The 13223-nt window shown below is 38.9% G+C and overlaps 1 protein-coding gene across 10 annotated transcripts in view; it reads left to right on the forward strand.

Moving 5' to 3' along the window:
- Window positions 1-13223, forward strand: part of JAK2 (Janus kinase 2) — a 245921-nt gene that overhangs the window by 90328 nt on the left and 142370 nt on the right. The window contains exon 4 of one of the 10 annotated variants that reach the window (XM_068552631.1): window positions 5866-6072. The exons of the other annotated variants lie outside the window; for them this stretch is intronic. The gene's annotated coding sequence lies outside the window, so the exon portion shown is untranslated. The remainder of the gene's footprint in view (window positions 1-5865; window positions 6073-13223) is intronic. 10 annotated transcript variants of the gene reach the window in all.

A 13223-nucleotide genomic window follows, 5' to 3' on the forward strand; every position in this document is an offset into this window, starting at 1 on the left:
AAGTATTTTAAGAAAATCACAGTGGCACCAGCACTGGGTAGAGTATGAGTTGAAAAGAGAAGTGATAAAGCTAGGAAAATAATCTGGGCCTGAGGTAATGAGGGTTTGGATTTAGTGAAAATAAGACTGGAGAGATGTCACACAAGGCTTAATTCTGGACTGAATAAGAAAGGAGGATGTAGTGGGGGGAGGGAGAGGAGTAATCAAAGATGACTGAAGTTTTGATCCTCAGTGACAGAGGAAATCAAAGAGTGTTGAAACTCTTAAGATATCTGAGAACATGTGCATTAGGAAACCCAGAGAGGTTTAAAAATGTGGCCAAAGTTACTCACCTAGTTGGTGATAAAAAAAGAACTAGGGTTTCATTAATGACAGTACTGACAGAAATAGGTATGAGGTATTAGTAGCTGGTTGACAGGATACAGACAACTGGGCTTATATTTTGGATATGTTGAGTTTGAGGTGACAGTGGGGTAAGTAAGTGAAAATAGATAGCCAGACAGTGGGACAATGTGACTAGAACTTAGTATAGAAATTTAAGACTGGAATTGTGCTTAGAGAGAAGAGCAGTGCATCTGAGATTGAGCCTTGGGAACTGCACATAATTAGAGAATGGGTGAAAGAAGAGGAATTGGCAAAGGCGACAAAGATGGAGCAGGCAGTATGAGAGGCAGGTGGGTGGGTAGGTTAAGAAGGTGGGATTGATTAACAAGTTTACCATTGTTGATCACTGCCAAGAAGTGAGAAGAATCAGAATTTTAAAAGGTCTTGGGACTTCCCTGGTGGCGCAGTGGTTAAGAATCCGCCTGCCAATGCAGGGGACACGGGTTCGAGCCCTGGTCCGGGAAGATCCCACGTGCCACGGAGCAACTAAGCCCATGCGCTACAACTACTGAGTGTGCGTCTAGAACCCTCGAGCCACAACTAGTGAGCCCACGTGCCACAGTTACTGAAGCCCGTGCACCTAGAGCCCGCGCTCCGGAACAAGAGAAGCCACCGCAGTGAGAAGCCTGCACACCTCAGCGAAGAGTAGCCCCCTCTCACCACAACTAGAGAAAGCCCGCGCACAGCAACGAACACGCAATGCAGCCAAAACTAAATAAATTAATTAACTTAAAAAAAAAAAAGAAAAAGGTCTTAAAAATGTGTACTTGCTGTTTTTCCTAATATAATACCTAGAAAAGGAGAAGAAGGAAGAAAATTGCTTATGGTTTCCCCATGCAGAAATAACCATTGCAAATATTTTGTTCTCTCTAATATAACAAAAAACCGTTAAATTTGACTTTTGGTTGATCAGTGGAGACGTCTATTCAAAGCTGTCCATCCCTGGGACTAATGATGAGAATTTTAGACACAATAAAGACTAGGAGGTATTTTTTGACAGAATGATTGTCATTCATCTGTGTCCTCTCATATCACACTACACAAGGGCCCATGTTCCTTATGGGCATTAGCCCTGCATTTATATTATTTGAATGAGTAGACATTCAGTGGTTAGCATTAGACATTCATTGGTCTGTCAGTTTAGACAAATGACCTCTAGGTGCAGTTGTACTGGTGAGATCTGAATAAAATGATAAGGTATTAATTGCTAAAAGGAAAGAGAAATTCTTGGTAGATAACCTATAAAACCGAAGGTAGCATAATTAAGAGTATTCAGATTAGGAGAATTGGAAAGGACAAAGGAAGTGTTATCTGTTTTTGAAGCCTGTACAGTATAGCTACTCTAAAGGTGAATGAGGTAGAGATAGTCCATGGGCTATTTGTTCTGCTTGAATGAGTATTTTGATCTTCCCAAGGACACTCTTCTGCCTTTTTTGGTATCAGTCCTTGAGAATAGGGCATTCATTATTGCTTACTAGGTTATTTTAATAAATTCTGATTTTGAAATATGCCACTAGGTAATATTTTTATAATATAAAAGGTAGTGTGATGTGAAGAAGTACACTGTTTTGGAAATCAGGGGATCAAGGACTGACTGCTGTCAATTTGGTGTGTGATTTTTAGCAAGTCACATAATCAGTGAGTCTTGTTTTTTCCTCATTTGGAAAATGAAGGAGTGAGCTAAATTTTTTTAAAAACTGTTTACTTTAAAAAGGTGAAATCACATGGTAAAGTGTGTATAAAGTTTAAGAAGTAAATGGCTTAAATGTTTATAACAAAAAACAGCAGCCCCTTGCCTCTACCCCCCTCCCCCCCATCTCTGATTCTTGTTCTCCAGGAAACCACTTTCAAATCTTAAAACAGTGTCTTCTGGTACTTACCGCCATATGTGTAAATAACACAATCCACCATCAATAGGCCCCTTTCCTCCAATTCTGTATCTGTACTTGTACTCTGCCCTTCCCTCCTTTACAATGTATGTACTATTCAGTGTCCCATGTAAGGCTTCTTCATCTATTTGTGTAGAGGAAACCATCCCCTTTTGCCTTCAAGGACTTTAGCACTGTATTTCTCTCTCCTTTTCTTGCATTCTCAATTTTTCCCTCTACTGGATCATTTCCATTAGTATGTATTTTAGTTGCTATTACTTTGTGACAAAACCACCCCAAAACTTAGTGATGAAAAATAACTACTTTATTAGACTCATATTACGAGTCAGTACTTCAGATAGGGCACACAAGAGATGACTTGTTTCTACTCTACAGTGTCTAGGACCTCAGTTGGGAAGAGTTGCTGGCTGGGGGTAATTTGAAGGTAGAGGGCTAGAATCATCTGGAGGTGTCTTCACTCACATGACTGGTAATTGACACTGGCTGTTGACTGAGATCTCAGCTGGGGCTCTTAACTGGAACATGTACATGTGGCTTGGACTTCCTTAAAATATCGGGGCCTCAGGGTAGTTGGCTTTCTTACCTGGTGAGTCAGGGTTTAAAAGTGAGTATTCCAGTGAACATGGTGAGGTGGGGGTGGGGAATAGACTCTGCTTCTTGTGTTACCGAACCAGGTTCCTGTGCAGGAAGTCACATGCTGAGTTGCTGAGGTTTGTAGCAGAGAAAATGTTTACTCATGGGGCAGCCAAGTGAGGAGACTGGAGAACAAATGTCAAATCTGCCTTCCCGAAGGTGAAGGGCTTGGGATATTTATGGAATAAAGGAGAACGGTGGTCTGAGGCATGGGGAAAGGTGATTAGAAGCAGGAAAAAAGTGCAGTAATTAAAGTTCTGCACAGGCACAACTGAGCTACGTGCTTCTTCATGGGGTGCATGTTCAGAAAACGGTGGTATTAGCATGATCTGAGGGTGGAGCTTTTGGTTTTCTGACATGAAAAGGTGATCCATTGGACAATCAGGCAGTCCCAGTTGAATGGGTGGTGGTCTCAGCTGGTTTGAGCTGGTCAAGAACTAGCTCTAAGTTCCTGAAAAACAACTTAGGCAAGCATTATTATAGTGACTTATAGTCTAAGGTGTTATCTATGAGAAAGCTATCGGGAGTTTAGATATATTGCTTGGCTAATGACTGTTAGCTATATGGATTTTAAAATCAACTAAAGGCAGGCGATTAAAAGCAAGTGAGTCAGGTTAGGTTTGGTGGACCTAATCAGGTTAGCCCTTGGTATAAATTGGGGAGTGGCAAGGTCACATTGTGGAAGAAAACATGGGATGGGAGATTTTGTTATGACTATCTCTGGACAATATTATTGCCATAATTGCCATTTTGCCACACTTCACATCCCTCCTACGTCCAAAATACACTAACCCCTTCCTCAGAGACCTCTAATTCACATCCCATAATGACATCAGCTCAAAATCCAGTATCTCATCATTGAAATCAGGTCCAGATGAAGATGAGGTTCCTTGGGTATGGTTTCTTGAGAATGATTCCTCTTTAACTGAAGACCTGTGAAAAGACAAGTAATATGCCCCCACAGAATTAAACTACAAGATTGGAGAGGCATGCATTAACTGCATTAGACATTCCTGTTCAAAAAAGAGGGAAAAAGGGAGTCACACGGCAGTCTATAGCAATTCCGAAACCTGGCTGTGTGCATGATGGCAGTTCCTTGATTAGGGTTCAGTCCTATTCCCTGGAAGTTTTTCTTAGTGGGCCGTGGCATCTTCTTTTGGTCTTTGGCTTCATCTTCTGAATCATTTTTTTTTTCCCCAGAAGAACTGATCTGTGTTTGCCACTGAGTAAGCTTCTGAGCTTGCTTCCTGCCTGTAGTAGTTTGGGGTCCAAATGCCTCCTTTTATTTTATATTATTACTGTCCCTTTCATTCTAAGCTAATGTAACTCCAGTGAAAACTTTGTGGACTTCCTGTGTGTCAGTTCATAATCTACTCCATCAGACAAAAGTCATACCCACAAATCTGTTTTGAGAGGAACTTTTTCCTACCTTAGGCTTCTGTGAAACTGCTGTGGAACAATATCCTTAAGATCCTAAGGTAATCTCTTGTTTGAAAGGATCTGTGAGGTACTGATTCAGAACTTTCTGAGGTCTGAACAGTGGTCCCACTCTAGATTTGGTTTTTGCCTTGAGGCCCTTTCTTTAAGAACATTTTGCTGGCTGAAAAGACTGTTCTTAGCCCTTTACATTTCATTGAAATTCCACTCAGAAAGCAAATAGCTCATTTTTTATTTCCTCTTGCTGCTCTTTTAGTTATAAAGGCAGATAGAAGAAGCTAGCTGTTTCTTCAACATTCTACCTAGAATCTTCTTAATTTACTAAGTATGTTTTATTTTCCATGTTACCATAGGTGATAGTTTTGCTAAACTTTACTATATAACAAGGGTCTCCTTTTATTTAGCTTTCAATAGCATTTTCCTCATTTTCCTTTAAGCCCTCACTGACAGCCTCCTTGAGGCCTGTTAAGTTTCCATTAAATCTCTTCAAGGCCCTTTAAATTTGTGAACACAAACTCCAGATGGGTCCCTATCTGTTCCTGGCTTTACTAGAACTGTTCCCTTACCCAGTAGTTCTTAATCAGAATTACCTAGAGGGCTTGTTTACACACAGATTGCTGGGCCCTGTGCCCAGAGTTTCTGATTCAGTAGGTCTGTAGTGGGACCTGAGAACTTGCATTTCTGATAGGTTCCCAAGTGATGCTGATGATGTTGGTTTGGGTACCAGACTGTGAGAGTCACTGATTTAAACCAGGATTTGGCAACATTTCTCTTAAAGAACAGAGAGTAAATATTTTGGGCTTTTCAGGCAAGATTGTCTCTAATGCAACTACTCAACTCTACCATTGCAGTGCAAAAGCAGCCATAAATGAAGAGACATGTAAAGCTTTATTTACAAAACAGGCAGTTTTGTAAAGCTTTCTTTACCAAAACAGGTAACTGTCTGAATTTGACCTGTGAGCTGTAGTTTGCCAATTCCTAATTTATACTATTACTTGACTCCATATTGTCTTCAAGCTACTGCCCCATTTCTACTGCCTTTTGGAGCAAAGCTCTTTGGAAGAGTTGTCTCTATTTGTCTCTTCTTTTTATTCTCTCTTAAAATATTTATGTCCTGCTACCCGGCTCTTTGGAGGGGCCAGTGGCGGACTCTGGGAGGGCTCACGCCAAGGAGTACTTCCCAGAACTTCTGCTGCCAGTGTCCTTGTCCTCACGGTGAGCCACAGCCACCCGCCGCCTCTGCAGGAGACCCTCCAACACTAGCAGGCCGCACCACAAGACTTGCAGGATCTTAGTTCCCCGACCAGGGATTGAACCTGCGCTCTCTGCAGTGGAAGTGCGGAGTCTTAACCACCGGACTGCCAGATGAGGACACCACGTTAGTTAAATTGGCAAAGAAGGATTCAATCCCAGACAGTTAGTTGACTCAGCAAGGTCACCCACCATCCTAGAAGTCTTGCTCCTGGTAGCTGCCAAGCCGACATCTGACTAAATTTAATTCATCTTCTAAAATCTTTTTTAGAAACTCTGAGCCCTGGTCTTGACTATGATGGACAAGTCTTCAAGGAGGATTCCAAACAGAACTAATATGGCACTCAATCTCAACTTAAATACAGAAATGAGCTGAAAAATGGTTCCAGTAAAAGGATTCTTCATGTTGAATGATCAAGCCATTATTATAGCATTATGACAAAATGAAGACTCATCTTGGTCTAATATCTAACTGAAGGTAAAATCAGAGTATTTATGATGACTGGAAATTTATTTTATCTAATTTTTTAAGTACTAGGTTCCCAGAGTTCCTTCAGTAATTTTTCTGAGATAGCCTTATCCACCAGAGGGCAGACAGCAGAAGCAAGAAGAACTACAGTCCTGCAGCCTGTGGAACAAAAACCATATTCACAGAAAAATAGACAAGATGAAAAGGCAGAGGGCTATGTAACAGATGAAGGAACAAGATAAAACCCCAGAAAAACAACTTAATGAAGTGGAGATAGGCAACCTTCCAGAAAAAGAATTCAGAATAATGATAGGGAAGATGATCCAGGACCTCGGAAAAAGAATGGAGGCAAAGATGGAGAAGATGGAAGAAATGTTTAACAAAGACCTAGAAGGATTAAAGAACAAACAAACAGAGATGAACAATACAATAACTGAAATTAAAACTACACTAGAAGGAATCAATAGCAGAATAACTGAGGCAGAAGAACGGATAAGTGACCTGGAAGACAGAATGATGGAATTCACTGCTGCGGAACAGACTAAAGAAAAAAGAATGAAAAGAAATGAAGACAGCCTAAGAGACCTCTGGGACAACATTAAACACAACAACATTCGCATTATAGGGGTCCCAGAAGGAGAAGAGAGAGAGAAAGGACCTGAGAAAATATTTGAAGAGATTATAGTCAAAAACTTCCCTAACATGGGAAAGGAAATAGCCACCCAAGTCCAGGAAGCGCAGAGAGTCCCATACAGGATAAACCCAAGGAGAAACACGCCGAAACGCATAGTAATCAAATTGGCAAAAACTAAAGACAAAGAAAAATTATTGAAAGCAGCAAGGGAAAAACAACAGATAACATACAAGGGAACTCCCATAAGGTTAACAGCTGATTTCTCAGCAGAAACTCTACAAGCCAGAAGGGACTGGCATGACATATTTAAAGTGATGAAAGGGAAGAACCTACAACCAAGATTACTCTACCCGGCAAGGATCTCATTCAGATTCGATGCAGAAATCAAAAGCTTTACAGATAAGCAAAACCTAAGAGAATTCACCACCACCAAACCAGCTATACAAAAAATGCTAAAGGAACTTCTCTAAGTGGGAAACACAAGCGAAGAAAAGGACCTACAAACATAAACCCAAAACAGTTAAGAAAATGGTAATAGGAACATACATATAAATAATTACCTTAAACGTGAATGGATTAAATGCTCCAGCCAAAAGACACAGGCTTGCTGAATGGATACAAAAACAAGACCCATATATATGCTGTCTACAAGAGACCCACTTCAGACCTAGGGACACATACAGACTGTAAGTGAGGGGATGGAAGAAGATATTCCATGCAAATGGAAATCAAAAGAAAGCTGGAGTAGCAATACTCATAGCAGATAAAACAGACTTTAAAATAAAGAATGTTACAAGAGACAAGGAAGGACACTACGTAATGATCAAGGGATCAATCCAAGAAGAAGATATAACAATTATAAATATATATGCACCCAACATAGGAGCACCTCAATACATAAGGCAACTGCTAACTGCTCTAAAAGAGGAAATCGATGGTAACACAGTAATAGTGGGGGACTTTAACACCTCACTTACACCAATGGACAGATCATCCAAACAGAAAATTAAGAAGGAAACACAAACTTTAAATGACACAGTAGACCAGATAGATTTAATTGATATTTATAGGACATTCCATTCCAAAACAGCAGATTACACTTTCTTCTCAAGTGCATATGGAACATTCTCCAGGATAGATCACATCTTGCGTCACAAATCAAGCCTCAGTAAATTTAAGAAAACTGAAATCATATCAAGCATCTTTTCTGACCACAATGCTATAAGATTAGAAATCAGTTACACAGAAAAAACCGTAAAATGCACAAACACATGGAGGCTAAACAATACATTACTAAATAACCAAGAGATCACTGAAGAACTCAAAGAGGAAATCAAAAAATACCTAGAGACAAATGACAATGAAACCACAATGATCCAAAACCTATGGGATGCAGCAAAAGCAGTTCTAAGAGGGAAGTTTATAGCTATACAAGCCTCCTTCAACAAACAGGAAAAATCTCAAATAAACAATCTAACCTTACACCTAAAGGAACTAGAGAAAGAAGAACAAACAAAACCCAAAGTTAGCAGAAGGAAAGAAATCATAAAGATCAGAGCGGAAATAAATGAAATAGAAACAAAGAAAACAATAACAAAGATCAATAAAAGTAAAAGCTGGTTCTTTGAGAAGATAAACAAAATTGATAAACCATTGACTCATCAAGAAAAAGAGGGAGAGAACTCAAATCAATAAAATTAGAAATGAAAAAGGAGAAGTTACAACAGACACCACAGAAATACAAAGCATCCTAAGAGACTACTACAAGCAACTCTATGCCAACCAAATGGACAACCTGGAAGAAATGGACAAATTCTTAGAAAGGTATAACCTTCCAAGACTGAACCAGGAAGAAATAGAAAATATGAACAGACCCATCACAAGTAATGAAATTGAAACTGTGATTAAAACTCTTCCAACAAACAAAAGTCCAGGACCAGATGGCTTCACAGGTGAATTCTATCAAACATTTAGAGAAGAACTAACACCCATCCTTCTTAAATGCTTCCAAAAAATTGCAGAGGAAGTAACACTCCCAAACTCATTCTGTGAGGCCACCATCACCCTGATACCAAAACCAGACACAGATACTACAAAAAAAGAAAATTACAGACCAGTATCACTGATGAGGATAGATGCAAATATCCTCAACAAAATACTAGCAAACAGAATCCAACAACACATTAAAAGGATCATACACCATGATCAAGTGGGATTTATCCCAGGGATGCAAGGATTCTTCAATATACGCAAATCAATCAATGTGATACATCATATTAACAAATTGAAGAATAAAGATCATATGATCATCTCAATAGATGCAGAAAAAGCTTTTGACAAAATTCAACACCCATTTATGATAAAAACGCTCCAGAAAGTGGGCACAGAGAGAACCTACTTCAACATAATAAAGGCCATATATGACAGACCCACAGCAAACATCATTCTCAATGGTGAAAAACTGAAAGCATTTCCTCTAAGATCAGGAACAAGACAAGGATGTCCACTCTCACCACTGCTATTCAACATAGTTTTGGAAGTCCTAGCCACGGCAATCAGAGAAGAAAAAGAAATAAAAGGAATACAAATTGGAAAAGAAGAAGTAAAACTGTTTGCAGATGACATGATAGTATACATAGAGAATCCTAAAGATGCCACCAGAAAACTACTAGAGCTAATCAATGAATTTGGTAATGTTGCAGGATACAGAATTAATGCACAGAAATCTCTTGCATTCCTATACACTAATGATGAAAAATCTGAAAGAGAAATTAAGGAAACTCTCCCATGTACCACTGCAACAAAAAGAATAAAATACCTAGGAATAAACCTACCTAGGGAGACAAAAGACCTGTATGCAGAAAACTGTAAAGACACTGATGAAAGAAATTAAAGATGACATAAACAGATGGAGAGATATACCATTTTCTTGGAGTGGAAGAACCAGTATTGTGAAAATGACTCTACTACCCAAAGCAATCTACAGATTCAATGCAATCCCTATCAAATTACCAATGGCATTTTTTACAGAACTAGAACAAAAAATCTTAAAATTTGTATGGAGACACAAAAGACCCTGAATAGCCATAGCAGTCTTGAGGGAAAAAAACGGAGCTGGAGGAATCAGACTCCCTGACATCAGACTACACTACAAAGCTACAGTAATCAAGACAATATGGTACTGGCACAAAAACAGAAATAAAGATCAATGGAACAGGATAGAAAACCCAGAGATAAACCCGCACACCTATGGTCAACTAATCTATGACAAAGGAGGCAAGGATATACAGTGGAGAAAAGACAGTCTCTTCAGTAAGTGGTGCTGGGAAAACTGGACAGCTACATGTAAAAGAATGAAATTAGAACACTCCCTAACACCGTACGCAAAAATAAACTCAAAATGGATTAGAGACCTAAATGTAAGCCCAGGCACTATAAAACTCTTAGAGGAAAACATAGGCAGAACATTCTTTGACATAAATCACAGCAAGATCTTTTTTGATCCACCTCCTAGAGTAATGGAAATAAAAACAAAAATAAACAAATGGGACCTAATGAAACTTAAAAGCTTTTTGCACAGCAGAGGAAACCATAAACAAGACGAAAAGACAGCCCTCAGAATGGGAGAAAATTTTTGCAAATGAATCATTGGAGAAAGGATTAATCTCCAAAATATATAAACAGCTCATGCAGCTCAATATTAAAAAAACAAACAACCCAATCCAAAAATGAGCAGAAGACCTAAATAGACATTTCTCCAAAGAAGACATACAGATGGCCAAGAAGCACGTGAAAAGCTGCTCAACATCACTAATTATTAGAGAAATGCAAATCAAAACTACAATGAGGTATCACCTCACACCAGTTAGAATGCGCATCATCAGAAAATCTACAAACAGCAAATGCTGGAGAGGGTGTGGAGAAAAGGGAACCCTCTTGCATTGTTGGTGGGAATGTAAATTGATGCAGCCACTATGGAGAACAGTATGGAGGTTCCTTAAAGAACTAAAAGTAGAATTACTATATGACCCAGCAATCCCACTACTGGGCATATACCCAGAGAAAACCATAATTCAAAAAGACAGATACACCCCAATGTTCATTGCAGCACTATTTACAACAGCCATGTCATGGAAGTAACCTAAATGCCCATCGACAGACGAATGGATAAAGAAGATGTGACACATATATACAATGGAATATTACTCAGCCATAAAAAGGAACGAAATTGGGTCATTTGTAGAGACATGGATGGATATAGAGACTGTCATACAGAGTGAACTAAGTCAGAAAGAGAAAAATACCGCATATTAATGCAGAGATGTGGAACCTAGAAAATGGTACAGATGAACCGGTTTGCTGAGCAGAAATTGAGACACAGAAGTAGAGAAAAAACATATGGACACAAAGGGGGGAAGCAGCAGGGGGTGGGGGTTGTGGTGTGATGAACTGGGAGATTGGGATTGACATGTATTCACTGATGTGTATAAAATGGATGACTAATAATTTTTCTGATCTTAAAAACAAATGTCCTTTTTGAACAGGTGACACATTTAAATGTTTTAGAATTCAAAAAGTAGTACATATCTTTGTACATCAATCAGTTTGTGTGTATGTGACCATAAATATAGGTCAAATAAATAGAAGAGGAATTGCTGATTTAAAAGTGATATGTTATTAATTTCAATAAATATTGCCAAATTTATCTCCATAGAAATGCCAATTTATACTTTTCTGCACTTTTCAGATGGTTTGATCTTTGCCAATTTGAGATGTGAAAAATGGAATCTCATTATAATTTTAACTTGCTTTAAATTTTCTTTTCCTGGGAACTGTTCACTCTCATCCTGGCTCATTTTCTGTTGGATTGTTGACCTTTTACTTTGATTTGTGAGAGCATTTTTTATACTAGGGAAAATAGCTCTGTGTTTGGGAAATGCATTGTAAATATTTTCTCCATGTTGTATTTTTATCTTTTTTGACTCTCTTTATAGTGTGATTTTTTTTTGCCATGCATACATTTTTTTTTTTTAAACATCTTTATTGAAGCATAATTGCCTTACAGTGGTGTGTTAGCTTCTGCTTTATAACAAAGTGAATCAGTTATACATATACAATATGTTCCCATTTCTCTTCCCTGTTGCATCTCCCTCCCTCCCACCCTCCCCATCCCACCCCTCTAGGTGGTCACAAAGCACCGAGCTGATCTCCCTGTGCTATGTGGCTGCTTCCCACTAGCTATCTATTTTACATTTGGTAGTGTATATATGTCCATGACACTCTCTTACCCTGTCACATCTCACCCCACCCCCTCCCCATATCCTCAAGTCCATTCTCTGGTAGGTCTGTGTCTTTATTCCCGTCTTGCCACTAGGTTCTTCATGGCCTTTTTTTTTTTTCCTTAGATTCCGTATATATGTGTTAGCATACTGTATTTGTTCTTCTCTTTCTGACTTACTTCACTCTGTATGACAGACTCTAACTCCATCCACCTCATTACAAATACCTCCATTTCATTTCTTTTTATGGCTGAGTAATATTCCATTGTATATATGTGCCACATCTTCTTTATCCATTCATCTGTCGATGGACATTTAGGTTGCTTCCATGTCCTGGCTATTGTAAATAGAGCTGCAATGAACATTTTGGTACATGACTCTTTTTGACCTATGGTTTTCTCAGGGTATATGCCCAGTAGTGGGATTGCTGGGTCGTATGGTAGTTCTATTTGTAGTTTTTTAAGGAACCTCCATACTGTTCTCCATAGTGGCTGTATCAATTTACATTCCCACCAACAGTGCAAGAAGGTTCCCTTTTCTCCACACCCTCTCCAGCATTTATTGTTTGTAGATTTTTTGATGATGGCCATTCTGACTGGTGTGAGATGATATCTCATTGTAGTTTTGATTTGCATTTCTCTAATGATTAATGATGTTGAGCATTCTTTCATGTGTCTGTAGGCCATCTGTATATCTTCTTTGGAGAAATGTCTATTTAGGTCTTCTGCCCATTTTTGGATTGGGTTGTTCGTTTTTTTGTTATTGAGCTGCATGAGCTGCTTGTAAATCTTGGAGATTAATCCTTTGTCGGTTGCTTCATTTGCAAATATTTTCTCCCATTCTGATGGTTGTCTTTTGATCTTGTTTATGGTTTCCTTTGCTGTGCAAAAGCTTTTAAGTTTCTTTAGGTCCCATTTGTTTATTTGTGTTCTTATTTCCATTTCTCTGGGAGCTGGGTCAAAAAGAATCTTGCTGTGATGTATGTCATAGAGTGTTCTGCCTATGTTTTCCTCTAAGAGTTTGATAGTGTCTGCCCTTAGACTTAGGTCTTTAATCCATTTTGAGTTTATTTTTGTGCATGGTGTCAGAGAGTGTTCTAATTTCATACTTTTACATGTACCTGTCCAATTTTCCCAGCACCACTTATTGAAGAGGCTGTCTTTTCTCCACTGTATATGCTTGCCTCCTTTATCAAAGATAAGGTGACCATATGTGTGTGGGTTTATCTCTGGGCTTTCTATCCTGTT

The sequence above is a fragment of the Eschrichtius robustus genome, chromosome 10, assembly GCF_028021215.1.
Source record: "Eschrichtius robustus isolate mEscRob2 chromosome 10, mEscRob2.pri, whole genome shotgun sequence".
NCBI classification, from domain to species: domain Eukaryota; kingdom Metazoa; phylum Chordata; class Mammalia; order Artiodactyla; family Eschrichtiidae; genus Eschrichtius; species Eschrichtius robustus.